Raw genomic sequence first — 15,172 nt, 5'->3', positions numbered from 1 at the left:
CCTCCCTCCCTCCCTCCCTCCTTCCTTCCTTCCTTCCTTCCTTCCTTCCTTCCTTCCTTCCTTCCTTCCTTCCTTCCTTTTATTTAACATGTGGATGTCCAAATGTTCCAGCACCATTTGTTGAATAGAGTATTCTTTCACTATTGAATTTCATTTGCACTTTTGTCAAAAATCAATTGACCATGTATATTTGGGTCGGTTTCTGGACTCTACTGTTCCATTGATCTATGTGCCTGTCCTTTTGCCAATAGCACACTATGTTGATAATTTATAGTAAGTCAGTTAATCAGGTACTATGAGTCCTCCAACTTGGTTCTTTTTCAGAACTATTTTTGCCTACTCTGGTTCTTTTACCTTTCCATAAACATTTTAGAATCAGCTTGCTGATTTCTATAAAAATCGTGTGTTCTTTTTGAGATCGTATTTGTCTGTAGATGACTTTGGGGAGCATTGCTATCTTGACAATATTGAGTCTTCTATTAAAACTATATATCTCTTCATGATTTTTGCATCTGCCTTGATTTGTTTTATCAATGTTTTGTAGATTTTATCATATATATCTTCACTTATTTTGCTATAATTATACTGAAGTATTTTATGGTTTATTTGATGCTATCGTATAGTATTTTTAAATTTTTATTTTCTAATTGTTCATTGCTAGAATATAGAAATACGATTGGTTTTTGTATATTGACCTCATACCACAACCTTGCTAAAGTCACTTGTTAGTTCCAGTAACTTATTTGTAGATTCTTTGGGATTTTCTATATACACAATTATGTCTTCTGTAAACCTATATGCCTTTTATTTCCTTTTTCTTGCCTGATTGCGCTGGCTAGGAATTCCAGTATGATGCTGAGTAGAAGTAGTAAGAATGTACAGCCTTGCCTTATTCCTAATCTTAGGCGTAAAATATTTAGTCTTTCATTGAGGAGCCTGGCTCCTCATAGGCAATTACAAAGACTTTGCCCGGCAACCCCCACAGTTGAAATGCCTTCCCCACATCAGACTGACTGCATTACAGTCTCTAAAGGGAATTACAGTCAAGGACTCAGATCCCTGTGGCTGGCTACATTCTTACACATATTTTCATTCCTAGTCCAGGCACCTTTTGAGCAAGGCTTTCCTCAGGAGTCTCTGTGAAGGCCTCCTTTTTCAAGGTAGGGGGATCAAAGGAGAACTTGAAGACACTTTTTCCCACTCTCAATACTTAATACTTTTCCATGCCTAGCCCTTCCCTCTTTTCTTCCCCCTGGCCAGAGTCCATAAAACTGCAAGAGCCTTTTGTTTGGGATCATGAAACAGTGAAAGAGACAACCCTCCCAACATTGATGCTGATCTATCTGACCAGCAACTTAAAAAAGCAGGGGTTGAGGGTGAGGGAGTCAGTACTTTCTCTGGTTTTAGCCTTTTGCTTCTACTATTGCAAAGAGTGGTTAAAGGCTTCATTGTTGCTTTCATTTTTGGCTTCTTTCTTGAATCATCTACTCTAGACAGCTGACAGTTTAGCTCTCTCTAGCTCAGCTGAGCTTCTGCCATTCACCATTAAGTATGATGTTAGTTGCTGGTATTTTTGTAGATGCCCTTTATCGGATTGAGGATGTTTCCTTCTAAGCCTAGTTTGCTGAGTTTTTCCCCCTAAATCAAGAATAGATGTTGAATTTTGTCAAATAATTTCTCTGAATCTACTGAGATGACCTTTACACATTTATTTATTATCTGCATTAATATTGTTTTACACTTCCCACTCTGTATCCAGTTCATTCTTTATAAAGTGTAATTCCTGATACCAAAGGTTTTTGGTCATTCAAGATCCATGTAAGGAGGTACGTTCTTGGTTTTTCAAATGAACACTCTCCCAATTCCAAGGTTTCCTTTATGGGAACGAGGAGGTAAATAGTATGAAAACAGTTAAGAATTTTGAGTATTTGGATGTGGCTTCATTCTTTTCTTAAAATAATATTTTTTTCTAAGTATATAATGAATACAGAGATGCACATTCCTGCCGTTTTCTCTGTGTTTGCCCCTCTGGTGCTGTACTTGGGAGGAGGGACAGGAAAAAAAAACAGATGGTTTTTTAATATGATTGCCCATGATAGGTTTGACTGTCTTCTTTATTGTGGTCCCAACTGCTTTTCTTGTATGTGAGGAGCAACACTTTTGGTAGTAGGATGAATGGTAGTCTTTTTTTTTTTTTATGTCACTCCAATATATCTACCTCATTTGCAGGCTTGGCATGAACTGATGGTATCCTTAAATAGGCCTGCTGGAGGGAGGCTCAATCCTAAGAACCTCTCTTAGGCTTTGGTGGTCCCTTGGGAATTTTCTGATTGGCAGCCTCCTGCCTCTTTGAGGGAAAAATTGCACCACGTCTCTTTCCTAGGTTCTAGTAGACAGGGCACTCCAGTCTCTACCTCCATCCAGACATGACATCTTTCTTGTGTGTCTGTGTCCAAATTCCCACCTTATAAAGATTAGGGCCCACTTTAATCCAATATGACTTTATCTTAATTTGATTATATCTGCAAAGACTATACTTACAAATAAGGTTAGACTCACAGGTTCTGGGTAGACACGAAGTTTTGGGGGAAACTGTGCAACCCAGTGTGTGTATGTGCATATGTGTGTGTGTGTGTGTGTGTGTGTGTGTGTGTGTGTGCGCGTGTGTGTATAGCCCTTAAAAAGCATAATATATAGCCATTCAATAGAAAAAAAATGTCCTTCTGAAGCACGGTTTTTAATGGCTGCATATTTTTCATCATATGGTTAGCTATGCTATTTTTCTAATTTTAGCCATCTAGGCTATTTTAATGAGTTTCTTTTTTAACTAACACTGCAGTAAATATTCGTGTGTATAAGTATTTGTGTGCATGTCTAAAAAGTTCCTTGCAGCAAATTCCTAGGTGTGGAATTTGGGATTGGTTCCATTACTTTTAACCTAATCTTTTTTAAAGATACTTTTTGTAAAAGTATTTTGCAAAGAAATTCCAGATAAATTCCTGTTCCAAGGCTAGAATTCTTAGTGTCATTTTTTGTCTTTGAATTAAAAAATAATTTTAGAACCTAAAAGAGAAATAGCTCTACTGAAATAAAACACGTCGTTATAAATTTTATTTTTCTCGTAACAACAACTTTTAAGATCTACTGTCTTAGCAACTTTAAAATGAAAAAAATTTATATCAGCATATTATTGATCATTTGATGTGTTTAATCCTGGGATTGTGGATGGCTAATCCCTCTGGATGGCTTAGGTAACCTAGGATGTGGCTCAGGAGTGAAGGTGGGGAAAGGGAGAGGGGCATCGGGATTCTACTTGTCTGCCTGTGAGTATGTGCATGTGTCCTTTCCCAAGTGGATGCAAGGCTGCATGCTTGGGCAGGTTTATGTAAGAGGAGGCTCTGTTCCCCTATTGCTCCAGTATTCAGCTAGGAGACCTGGAATCCCCACATCTGCCTACAGCTCTCAAGAGTTACTCTAGGTCTATTTCATGAATAGCACCCCCTTGTAAATGACCCGATTGTGCCATGTTCAAATTAGTAACTGAATGTGGTCGTCTTATTTGTTATACCTCACCTAGATCACTTCAGTAACCTCCTAACTAGTCTCCTTGCTGTTTCTCTTAATCCTTTACAGTCTAGCAGCCAGAATGATCCCTTTAAAACACAAGATATAATGTCACTTTCCCAGTCCAAACTCTTCATTGGCTTTCCATCACACTTAGAATGACATCTAAAGTTCCTACCAAGGTTTCTATGATCTGATCTAATTACCTCTATGACCCCATTTTCTATTACTTTTTCCCTTTATCACTTTGGTTTTCTTGAAGCTCCAGCTCCTCCAAGACATTGGTAATACTTCCAGCTCAGAGTCTTTGCAGTTGCTGTTTCCTCTTCTTCAAATGCACTTCCTGCAGCTACTCAAATGGCCTTATCCCTCACTTATTTAGGTCTGTTCAAATGTCTCAGAGAGGCCTAGCTTGGCCACCCTGTATAAAATAGCAGTCTCTCTTCACCTAACCCCGATCTCTCTTTACTGTCTTACCCTACTTTTATTTTTCATTTTTGGCACCTGACATTGTATATATTTATTTGCTTATTTGTTGTTGTCTATTTCCCACCGTAGAATATATGCTCTAAAGAGAGAGGACTTTGTTTTACTCACTGTTGCAGTCTCAAGAGCTGGGACCATTCGCCTGACCACATAGTTGGCTTTTAATAAATATTTGTTGAATTAACAAATAAAAGGCACAATACTGTGTAGTCTGAGGAACAAAAAAATTGAGTAAGACATGGAATCGTGGTGTGGTGGTAAATGTTGAACAGCTAGCACTCTGGTAGAGGGAGAGAGCCCTCACTTGTAGCATTTGCTGATTTCTATAATGTAAATACACCCACTGTGGCCCATTTCAGGTTACCAACATGACAACATTGAAAGCAGAGTTAGGGAGAGATGCACATTTGGTTCTCAAGAGCTGGCTGGCAAAAACTGGTTTCAGCATACTGCTACATGGGAGAGACAGTACTTGATGACGTGAATAAGTGTTAAAAGAAATGAGTAAATTAAAAATTATGAACATTTAAAAGAGAATACTGTTTTTTATCTGGATGGTTTAAGGTGTTTGTACATTAGCGGGATCCCAGGACCAGTCTTCAACTTGCTGAGGAACTTCAGTTTTTTTAATATACCCTGAACAAAGGGAGATCACTGTTTTATACAAAGTGGTCAAGCTAGGGTTCTCTGAAAAAGTAGCATCTTAGCAGAGACCTGAAAGAAGTGATGGAGCAAGCATGAGAGTAACTGCAGGAAAGCATTCAAAGAAGTGGCAACAGGGTACTTGGAAATTGATTTTCGGTAACTGTATTAGTTGGGATATTTTGGCTATTAGTAACTGAATATAATTCAAAATGGCATAAATAATAAGAAAAATGTATTACCTCACATTTTAAGAAGCCCATTAGGTTCTCAGAGTTGGGTAATCCAGTGACTCAGCAATGTCATCAGGGACCCAGATTTTCCATCTTCCTGCTCGTCCATCCTCAGCATGCCAGTTTTTCCTTTCGGGTTAGCTCTCCTGATGGTGTCAAGATGGCTGCCTCAATTTCTGGGATCATATTCAGAGTGGCTAATATCCAGTAGACAGGGACCTCTTCATCACTCTTTTTTGGACTGTTTAAAGTTCAATTGCTCATAAAAGTGGAGAAAATAATATAAATTATCCATATCCATCACATAGTTCTAGTCATTGTTAACATTTTGGCATATTTGCCTCATCTATTTTTTTAATGAAAAATTTTAAATTACTGACATGAAATTTCTTTAGAATGCATCTCTGAAAAATAAGGATATTTCCATAACTAATCACCTTGTTATTATCATACCTAAATTTAATCATTATTCCTTAATACCATTTAGTGTTCTAGCCCATATTCAGATTTCACAATTTTCCCCCAAATGTCTTTTATGGCTGGTTGTTCAAACCAAAATCCAGTCAAGGATCAGCCATTACACATTATTGTTATATCTCCTAAATCTCTTGTTATTTTGATTCTATAACATTACCTTCCTCCTCTTTCTAATAAAATTGAATGTTGAAGGGCCCAGCACCGTTGTCCTGTAGAATGACTCAAATTCAGATTTTGTTCGGTTGTTTCTTTGAAGCATTTTTCTGACCTTCATATTTCCTGCAAATTAGATGTTAGATCTAAAGAGTTGTATAGATTCAGATCCAACATTAATAGAAGAAATACTTTATAGGTGGTGCTGTATAGTTATTATATTATTTTAAGTCATATAATGTCTGATTGCATTATAATGATGCAAAGTAAGGGAATTTCAGCCTGATCTGTGAATTATAAAATAACATTTTATAATAACAGCTTCCTTGCAACTAGCAACTAATTTGGGGTTTGATACGTTGACACTCATCTAACTATACAGTTCTCCATTAACCTTTTTATCTAATGACTTTAGCTTCCACTGAACATAGTTGCCTGAATCAATTATGTCATTAGTGTTAACAAAATATTTATCAGCTGAAATTCTTATGGAAAAAGGAGAGTCAACTATGACTATTAGGTTATCCTGAAGTACTAGAAAGGCAAGATATGTAAATGGTTGACTCTTAACTTTTAATTACCAATTTTCAAAGTAAGACTTTGGTGTAATGTTGACAGTTGAGTTTGTTTTGACTTTCTTTTTAAAAATATTATCTTGAGCTCATGGATTCTTATATATTCAAAAGGTTTCAATCAATTATACTTCCTATTCTCTTGATACTCAAGTTGTCCCTATTCTAGTCAGGGGGAGAGAGACCCTTCCTAGTGACTGTTGTATCCTTTTGATATGACTCCATTCACCTTTGAAAGCTACTTTGCTTTCTGAGAAAACAAGATGTCCCTGGCTTACTTTGTACATTCTCTGCTTCAGACTTAAAATTAGTGATTTCTTTAAGAAGTGTTACTCAGTGTGCTTCTCATTAAGAATGAAGGAATTTTCCCATAAGCCCTGTAGCATACTTTCCCTCTCCTTTCATTGGTCAGAATTGCCTTATATGCCTATTCTTAAAACACTCCCTGGTTAGAGGAGTGGGATTCCTATGTTTGATTTAGTGAAGCACATGACCATGTAGAGAGGGTTTTAGAGATCCCGTTAAAAAGAATAAAGCCAGGGAAGATAAAGTGGAGTAAATAGTTGCTGGGTAACAAATCCAGTGTTTTCTACACTAATCAAAGTAATAAATTGCCAGTTTACATTAAGAACTATCTCTGGCAAGATAATGGCTCACAGTAGTTTATACCAGGGATTCCCATTCAGGAGACGACATCACATGTTTTCTGGGTAAGAAATAGAAATTGAATGGACTTAGGGAATACTTCCGTTAAATTTTGTAGCTGGTTGTAAAAGTATTTCGGTCTATATAACCATGACAGGTTACCAGAATCAGGGCATTCTCTTGCCAGAAATATTTCTGATAAACATTGACATTTTACTGTCCGACGCTTTGGAATAAGGCAGTTATGGATTCGAATGCCAGCTGTTCTATGTACTAGCTGTTTGTTACCTGATCTCTCTGAGTCCTATGTTTCTGCATCTATAAAATGGAAAGAATAAAGTGCATTTCATAGAGGGGTTTGAAGTTTAACCGATTTAAAGTACCTACCCCAAATGTACACATAGTATTCAGTGTTAGTTTTTATCACAGCCCTCTTCTTCCCTCCATTTTCAATTATCACAATTTTCTGTCTTTATCAACTTCCTTGTTTCAAAGAAGTTAGTTTCCGAGACTGGTTTATCTGCGAGAAGTTATGTTTTAAATTTCATTTTAGGAAAGAACCGAAACCTCTTTATGAAATTTAGCAAATCATTCTCTTTTGAAATCAGCAACCACTGTCTTTAGAAGTTATCTTTTAGATTAGTTATCTGTTGGGGAGGCATCTACTCTTTATATGCTAGCTCTTATTAACTGTTATTTCAGAGGAGATATTTTCCAACCTTTCACCAAATTCAGGGGCACACCTATTGGGACCCTTCTTCCTTCTCTGTATTGATTACAAATGAGTCCCAGAAAGAGGTCTGTACCAGCTCTACAGATGATCAGAGATGACAAAAGAAGCAACATAGAACTCTCTCCACTTAATGCACTTGGTAATTGTCCTTCACAGCTTTAGACTTTCATGGGAAAGTGAATGCACAATCAGCCTTGATTATCTGAGGTTAGTTATCGTCTCCATCAACTTGGACCTTGTCCCTTTTCTCTGCTCTCACCTGCTGATTGACCAGTTCACTGTTCATTAACAGTTTTTAGAAAGATTGGCAGAGCAGGAAAAGATTATTATACTTTAATCAGTCTACTTAGGTTAAAAAATCAGATTATGTAAAATTGTTTCATTAAAGTAGAGGAGAGGGATGAGATTAACAAAGAAAACGAAAATGATTTTTTTGGTGTATTATTTGTTGATTTGATATTATTCATGAGTCTCCAGCTCTAATGATAATGGCAAATCGAGAGCTGTCACTATATCTATTTAAAATATTATTATATAGAATGATCTTAACTTTGCAAAAAAGGTATATGTGTGAATATATACATATATATAGGAGTAGAAGAAAATACGTCAAAATTTAATGGTAGATTTCTTTGGTGATGGAACTTTTATTTTCTCTTTTTGTTCAATATTTTAAAAATTATCTGGAATGAGCCTCTATTACTTTTATAGGAATAAAAGATATTATGGTAATTTTATTAAAGTGTACTTTGAAAAGCGAAGAAGAAATTGGTGCAATGATTAATATTTTCTAAGTATATGTTAACTACTATTCGAAGCTTTTATAAGATCGACTGGGCAATTTTCCTTTAGGAAGCCCATCAGATTCTTTGGAACAGACACAATAGAAAATGCTGAAGGACCAGACCAGATGAGAATCTTCGGTAGCCTAGTACTGGGCTCAGAAATGTTTCTTTAGATTTAACTTTTTGGTCAATAAATCTGAAGTCTTTGAACCGCAAGGGCTTCATTTTACCTTCACACTAAACTTTTTAGGAAACGGAATTTGGGGACTTAAGAGTTCATGCCTTTCTCTGGCTGCTTATTTGCCATTTAGAGTCCCAGACATTTGGAATTGGGTTTCTTCTCTATCTTAGCCTCTCTTCCCTTAGAGGCAGACTCTGAGGCAAGGATTCCACTACAAATAGTTATAAGCATACCTCAGAGATAATGCGGATTTGGTTCCAGATCCCCTCAATAAAGCAAGTATGGCATATAAAGTGAGTCGTAATCTTTTTGCTGGTGGATGGTCTTACCATCAATTTGTTTAAAAAAAAAAAGAAGAAGAAGAAAGCAACATCTGTGAGGCGCAGTACAGCAAAGTGCAATAAAAGGAGGTGTGGCTGTAATTCAGAGGGTGATCCCAAAAAAGCACTAGCAGGAGAGTTAGGGAAGTTAAGGGTATGCGTGTTACCAAGAAAGATGGCACCATGAGTAGCCAGAGCATAATTCCACTGGAAACACTGAGAGTTGGTATAGGATACATGCATCGGAGCTATCTCATCCAGTCAGGTCGAAGGCTGCTCCTGGGAGCACTGACTCCTTGCCATTTCCATCTTGTCGCAGGTAGCAAAGTGGGCTCTGGTAGCCAAAGAAAGCTTTCAGGTGGAGAGTTGCGGATATTGGCAGTCAGCAGTGGGCCAGGAGTTCACAGCAATGGTAAAGCCTGACGCTATACAGGCAGGTTCTGACATATCTGTCACACTTCCTTTTTCATAGGACACTGTAATGTCACAGTACTCGTCTGTATGGGAACAAAAGCAATTGAGTGTTTCCTTGCTTGGAAAGGAAGCATATGTTACAAAATGCAAAAATTGTATTCGGTAACAAATGCCAATAAAGGGTACACCATTGAGCAGGTCACCGCTGTGGCTCACTGAAGCTCAATCTTACTGCGGCCTTTGAGAGATAATATAAAACATTTCTCAAAGTTACTCCACCCAAAGAACAGGGAAGCTGAAGGTTTTATCCTCCAATTCAATCATTACTGGCTGAGAATTGCTCTTGGGGTATCTCCTCTGCACTCTTCACCTTCCCCTCGTGCAGGCTGAGAGAAAGCCCTCAAGTACAGAGCTGTAGGTCCTGGCAATGGGAGGACAGGTGAAAGCAAGAGGCCATAGTGTCAGGGCACAGGCTGTTATCTGCTATACCTGGTGTGGCCCAAGCAGCAGTTACGACAGTTGTCCCTGTTATAGGGAGGAGGTGACCTCTTTATCTGATTTGCAGTGGGCAGAAGGGCCTATCTGGTGGTTCTCATAGCTGAGCTCCCCTAGGGAGAGTAGCAGAGAAGACAAATGCAGAACCCACATGGGGTGCCCCTCAGGGACATCCTGAATTTGAGAAGACGTTAAAGAAGGTTGGAAAGCCATGATGCTTCATTATGGTCCACTTTTGTGCCTAAAGGCTGTCGTGGCCTGGGCAATCCAGGTTCCAATAGAAATTTAGTGCTGGAAGGAGCATTTGGCATCCGCCTCTCCCATACAGGGTTCTGCTTCTCCTTCTCCATCCACTGTGTGGGCTGTGTGAGTTGTTTAGGTCCATCTATTCTGTTATCAGATGCCAGATGGGGCATAGGCAGAAAGTCAGGATGGTATAAGAGCTATTAAGATCCCTCACATAGTAGAGCATCTGCAAGACAATCAGACCTTTTACATTGCCAAGATTTACTCTCTCTCAGATTTCTACTGTGTGTGGTTATGCTAAAAACGCGCCTCTTTCCCAGACTCTTTCATATATTCTAGTCAGTATATTTTTCATGTGCTTGTTAATTGGTGCTGCATGTTGGTTCATAAACCGGCTTGGTTCATCTATCCAGGGAAATTTACTCATTATCACCGTCACTTTGCACAGTGTGCTTGAGTTTGAGGAACCAGGAAAAGCTGAATGTTATTGTAGAATACAGAGGCAAAGGGGGGACCTGTATTCTACAGCAGCTGGGGGCCGGGGGACCTTGATCGAAGCTCAGTAACTTGGGCCTAGCTTTTCTGTTTAGCTAGGTTATCAATGTGGTAAATTATTGACACAAACTCGGAAACAATCTTGACTGAATTTCTTACATACATTTCAACTTATATTGTGTGTATTTTATTAGGAAAGCAATCATTTCCTTTAATGAGATTTAAAATTTTTCTTGTATTTCAATATATGATTTTATTTTGTCTAGGGAAACGAATTCTTTCCCACACCTGCCCAGAAGAACGCAAGTATCATTTTATAATGATGCTTTTCCAAAAATAGTATTTGACGAACTTTGCTGGGAACCTTTTTTGTTTCATTAATTAATCAATTTTTTGATTGATTTATTCATTCTGTCAACAAATATACATTGTACTCCTACTATGTATGTGTCTGTCAATGTGCTCAATGCCGAGGTGAGCAAAATAGAGACAGGCCAGCTCCTTCTGGAAAGGTAGGATGGGAGAGTTGGTTGTATCACCCATGTAGAAAATGCAGCCCATTTGCCTGCTTGAAAAATGTAAATGATAGCGAGGCAGAGGTTGAACTCTAAGCTCAGCTCTCTTTTGTTAGTCCCTGCTTCACTCCCAGCTCCTTTCTCTTGTTTCCTGTTATCCCTCCGTGTGTCTCAGAGGGATTTTCTGGGCTGTCTTTTCCTTCCGATGGCTAGGTTCCCCTGGCGCTGGCTCTTGTCACACAGCCAGTTCTTGAAGGTTGTGGAGAGAATGTCACCTTGTTTTTTTCCTCTAAACTCTCCTTATATATTTAGAAATCGAAGGTGATTTACGGCAATGATTCATACCCTGCAGCCCTGGGATTGAATGGCTGACTCCCAGGAGCATAGGAACAAGGAAGAGGCTGAAACCCCTTAAATTCAGACATCGTTGCCTTAAGCGTTTGGGAATTATGCATTCAAGCAACGCTCTCTTTTTCTCACATTTTACGTGGTGTGTGAGCAGGTGGGCGAAAGCCTGGTAAGTGTCATGGGCTAGAAAATGCCGTGAAGAATTTCTGACAGCTCCTGGCTGAACTTTCCACAGTGAAGTTGATTTGCATCTGAGCTTGTAGTTCTGCGCCTGCGAGCTGTATTGAGTATGTGCTTATTTAATCGCCCTCTTTACATGTGGTTCCTTTCTTCACTTTTGAATTTGGTCTGTTCCCTGCAGGATAGACTTGACTATTTTTAACCTGGTTGGCATTAAACACACTATGGTTTCCCTTTCAATTTGTTGATTGAGGAAATTAATTTCTAAAAACTGTGGAGATAAACGTTTAAGGGAGGGTTTTTTAGGGAGAGGCTAGGACTTGCTTCGCTATCTTTCCAGGCTGCTGTTATGCAAATGAATTTCTTGTAGTCACATTCCTGAGTTTGTCTCTCTCATGTCAGGATGTTAAGTACACATGCTGCAAAAGGGAGGATTTTTTTCATTATTTGTTCAGAGGAGTGAGAGAAAAATGAATGTTCACAGTAAAGAAGAAATTGACTTTAAGAATATACTAGAATAAAATGGCCTGGAACTGAGGTGGGCGAAAGGAAACCATTCACTTGAAGGGAAGAATATATATTCAAAGCAGTATAATTATTTTACTAGTCATTCATGTTATTATCTCAGATTGATTAACCATGACAAGAGATTTAACACAGAATCTCTCAGAGTGCCCTACTTACAGGAGAAAAAAAGGGTGACACATTTGTCAATTAAAGTATTGCTCTAAATACTAGTTTTTTAATAAGGGTTTCTTTTTCAAGGAGGAGATGTTTGAGACCAAGAACACAAAATATATATGAAATGGTGCATTGTGCTATCACACTCCTGGATGGTTGGTATATCTGCTTCAAATTAAGGGTTTGATGTCATGGAAACAGCTTGTTCATTTGGAAAGCTGCTGACACTCTGTGGGAAGGCAAAGGACCAGTATGTGCCTGTGTGTATGTGTTTAACATTCCCTATCAGCCCTCAGCAAAACAAATACCCATTCCTGCCAGAAAGTCTGGAATTATATGGGAGGCTTCAACTTCTCTTTTACTTTTGGCATCAGAGTTTTAGAACATAGCATATGAATCATCTGGAGAATAATGTTAGAATGAAGATTCAGATTCAGAATGAAGATTCAGATTCAGAATGAAGATTCAGATTCAGAATGAAGATTCAGATTCAGTGGGTCTGGGGTGGGGACTGTGATTCTGTACTTTTAAGGTGCTTTCAGCTGATGCTAATACTGATGTTCTGGGAGTCACACTTGGAAAACCACTGGTCTAGATTTGTTCTCAGTTTGGCTGAACATTAGAGTCACCTTCCTCTTTGGCTAGTGAGACTTGCTTAATTACTTAATGTTTGGTCAAAATTTTCAAAAAGAATCATAGTTTTAAATTGCTGCTTTTGCTGGTTTCTATGTCAGTTTTAACTTATCTAGAGCTAAGATGTCTTGGCAAATAAAAGAAAGTAAAATTACATATGCGTTTAATACATTATTTTGAATAAGACATTGTTTGTGGATTATCCAATTATACTGGAGTTTGGAGACCTGGAAGGAAAACAGTTTGCAGTCTCCTACCCTTAAATAGAACCAAGAAGCCTTATAAGAGATCAATCTGGTAAGAGCAGTGACTCTGGCAAATTGAGAATGCCCACTGTAGCAGCTAGAATAGTGTCCTTCAATAATTCATGTTTACTCAGGACTTCAGAATGTGACCATATTTGGCAATAGGGTCTTTGCAGGTGTAACTAATTAAGACGAGGTCATATTTGATTAGGGCGGGCCTAAATCCAGTGCCTAGTGTCTTTACAAGATGGGGAGTTGAACACACATAGGGAAGAAGGCCATGTGACAATGGAGTCAGAGGTTGGAGTGATGCAGCTACAGCCCAAGGGACTCCAAGGATTGCTGAGAGCCACCAGAAGCTAGGAAGAGTCAAGGAAGAATTCTTCTTTAGAGCCTTTGCAGGAAACATGGCCCCGCTGACAGTTTGATTTCAAGCTACCGGCTTTCTGAACTGTGAGAACACACTTCTGTTATTTTAAGCCACTAGGTTTGCAGTAATCTGTTACAGCAGCCCTAAGAAACTAATACACTCACCATGACATAGTTAGCAGTACTAAAATCTGGCCTCATCAGGTTGGATAAAATATGCTTTTCTTGAGATGGACAAGCACTTCATTTCCTAAGGGAATGTGTGATTTTTATTCTTTTGGTCCATAAATTTAAATCTCTCAATTAATTTAGGGATCATCTATTGTCTTGTGATTTTTTTTTTTTTTTACCACAGCCCTTTATTTGTGTCACAATGATATGTTGCTGGGGCTTAATGTTCTCACAGAACAGTAGAAAACCAAAATTTGTTGTCCTCTCTTAAAGAATGGAGAATTATGGACAAAAGCCTTACATAAATTAAAAGGATGAATAAATTTACAGGTGCAAATGCAAACTGTTTTCCAACTCAAGGCAAATGAGAACCTGGTGTTCTAGCAGGAAAACGTCAGGTAAGAAAGGAAAATGAGTCCTAATGCTTGGACCTTCCCAACCCCTTCAGACTGGCAGGACAGAAATGATTCAGGACCCTTGTCAGCCTCTAGAGAAATCCTGCAGTAGGTGGCTCTTGCACATTAATACCCTGCACCAATCTAGAAATGCGTGGTCTCACAGATCCTTATCCAGGTCCTGGTCTTCTCTTGCATAAACATGTTCTTGCTTCAGTCATCAAGTGACTAAGCAGTGTGTTCTAGGGGCTTAAATCAAAGATATGTACAGAGTAGTAAACATGTAGCAAGGGAACAGTTAACTTGAATACAAAGTCAAAATAAGCTACCAGGCCTGCATTTCAGTGCTGCTGTCAGATACAAGCTTCAGGGACAAAATTTCTTTTAAAGGCTTATTCCAGTTTCATGAGGCTAGCATGAGGTATATATACATTTGCCAGGGAAAATTCATACTTCTGATGGACTCATGCAGCAAATACTGTGCATCTGCTCATGGTCCATTTAGAAGCATTTGCATTGGGTGGTGGAGGGGCCTGACCCATCGCTCCTGCTTGCTGATCCACATCTGCTAGAAGGTGGACAGCAAGGCCAGGATGGAGCTCCCAATCTACACGGAATACTTGTGTTCTGGCAGAGCGATGATCTTGATTTTTATCATGCCAGGGGCCAGGGCCATGATCTCCTTCTGTGTCCTGTCCACAATGCTGGGGTACATGGTGGCCCTAGCAGATAGCACCGTGTTGGCATATAGGTCCTTCTGGATGTCAATGTCGTGCTTTGTGATGGAGTTGGATATGGTCTTGTGGATGCTGCAGGATTCCATACCCAGGAAGGAGGGCTGGAAGAGTGCCTCTGGATGCCAGAACTGCTTGTTGCTGATGGTGATCACTAGCCAGGTCCAGACGCAGGATGATGTGGGAAGGATATACCCCTCATAGATGGGCACAGTGTGGGTGACCCTGTCCCCAGAATCTTTAACAGTACCAGTGGTGTAGCAAGAGGTGTAAAAGGATAGCACAGCCTGGATGGCCACATACGTGGCTAGAGTATAGAAGGTCTTGAACATGATGTGAGTCATCTTGTGGTTGGCCTTGGGGTTTGGGGGGCCTCAGTCAGCAGCATGGGGTGGTCCTTGGGGGCCACACGCAGCTTGTTGTAAAAAGTGTGGTGCTGGATCTCCATATTGTCCCAATT

General features: G+C 39.1%; 1 pseudogene; it reads right to left on the bottom strand.

The window, feature by feature from the left end:
- Nucleotides 1–14,585: 14,585 nt before the first annotated feature.
- The window catches only part of LOC105304405, a 1,275-nt pseudogene continuing 688 nt past the window's right edge, over nt 14,586–15,172 (bottom strand).

The sequence above is a fragment of the Pteropus vampyrus genome, unplaced genomic scaffold (genome assembly GCF_000151845.1).
Source record: "Pteropus vampyrus isolate Shadow unplaced genomic scaffold, Pvam_2.0 Scaffold339, whole genome shotgun sequence".
In the NCBI taxonomy this organism is placed as follows: Eukaryota; Metazoa; Chordata; class Mammalia; order Chiroptera; family Pteropodidae; genus Pteropus; species Pteropus vampyrus.
Note: the sequence above shows the minus strand (reverse complement) of the source record. Positions and strands in the feature narration are given on the sequence as shown.